At 40.1% G+C, this 1,764-nt stretch overlaps 1 protein-coding gene across 1 annotated transcript in view; it reads right to left on the reverse strand.

Moving 5' to 3' along the window:
* Positions 1-1,764, reverse strand: part of LTN1 (listerin E3 ubiquitin protein ligase 1) — an 80,499-nt gene that overhangs the window by 62,998 nt on the left and 15,737 nt on the right. The window lies entirely within an intron of this gene.

The following is a 1,764-nucleotide window of genomic DNA, read 5'->3' on the forward strand; positions in this document are numbered from 1 at the left end:
CCATTAATATTTAATTCCAGATTTACTACAAAGTTGAAAAACGAAAAGAAATGCTTGAATTTTACATACTGTGCTTCCCCTCTTGGCTACTCCTAGGAAACTACATACAGAGTTTATTAATTAGAATCAACTCAATGATACCTAACAACAATATTATTAATCCTTTAAGGGGCCTTGGTACAAAAGATTATGCATTGGTCTGTTAGCCTCATGGTCAGTAGTTCAAATTCATCATCTACTCTTTTAGAGAAAGCTGTGGCCATCTCGGAAACCCTACAGTGCAGTTCTACTCTGTCATGCAGGGTTTCTATGAGTTGGAATCAACTCAATGGCAATGGGTTTTGATATTTTTTAATCAATCCCCTAGGTTGACTGCTATTGGAGTAAGGACAGAGTGCTATTTCCCACACCTTCAATTTCCATCAGTAGAAATTTCCCCTGTAAACACTACTGGCCACTTGTTCTTCTATGCCTCTTTCAAATAGAATACTCAATTACTGAACTGAGGAGAAAAATTAGATTCTGGTTTGTCTTTTCCTTCATCTTAAGCCTCCTTTCCTACCAAGAGTAATACACACTGTGCTTTGTTCCATCATGGAGCAAGCCCTGGTTTTCCAGGGTTGGATAAGTCTGCCCACTTCTGAGGTGCTGTGCTACAGAGCCCACTAACATTCATTGAGCATTTCTATGTGCCATTCATTACTGGGCACATATTTCACGTATGAACTAAATTAATCTGGATAACAACTCTATAAGGCATAATTTTCATTTTATTTATTTTCAAATCATACACCTTGTTTCATTACAATGATAATAATCCCCTCTATGTACCATCAGTTAACAGTATTTCTCTGTATTCACTTTGACACATAACCGTAACCCTCACAGTGAGAGTAGTATTGGCTGTGATGTCAACTTGGCTGGGCCATGATTCTCAGAGGTCTGGCAGTTGTGTACTAATTTGAAAGGTATGTAATGCTGTCATTTGAAGTTGTGTCATGATGCAGACATCCTCCATTTCTGCATAACGTCCATTTTTGCATAGTGACCTATCTTAAGAACCTAACCATGTTGATATATGTGGTGGTGGTGGTAAAAATTGAGAACAGAAATTAGGAAGGACAGTGAAAACACTCTGGAAGCAAAAAAAAAAAAAATATTTAAGGCTGATATCCATCCAGCAAAAGTGTTGACCAACTGAGGAGAAACATTCATGTCTTTTAATGGAAGCATAAATTTATATGATCTTGTTGAAGTGCAACTTACCAATATCTGTAAAATTTTTAATGTTTTTATCATTTAACTTAATATCTACTTATATCTCTGTCATAGGATATAATGAAAACAAATCAAGAATGTTCAGTTGTGGAGAACAAACAAGATGGCGGATCGGGTGGACGAATAGCAGAGCGCTCCGCCAACAACAACACAGAATACCCAACAAAGCAGGCTCAGGGGATGATCCCAGAACTCTGAACCACATATAAAGGAATACTTAGAAGGTTGGAAGGCTCACAGCTGGGGGAATTTGTGACAGAAGCACAAAATCTATTGCTTTCTAGTCCGGGACGCTCGGCTGCTCCAGGAGCCGCCATCGTGGGTGAGACCACGTAGGGGAAGGATCGGAGCGGCCACAGACGCCTGGCAGAACCACAGAGATAAAGGTGTGGACAGTCTTCTCTTTTGGTAGCTGTTCATTGGTCCCTTGCTGTCTGCGCACCTCTATTCTGGTGACTATAGGGGTGCCTGAGCTAGTGGGCACCC

This window comes from Chrysochloris asiatica, unplaced genomic scaffold (assembly GCF_000296735.1).
Source record: "Chrysochloris asiatica unplaced genomic scaffold, ChrAsi1.0 scaffold00049, whole genome shotgun sequence".
In the NCBI taxonomy this organism is placed as follows: Eukaryota; Metazoa; Chordata; class Mammalia; order Afrosoricida; family Chrysochloridae; genus Chrysochloris; species Chrysochloris asiatica.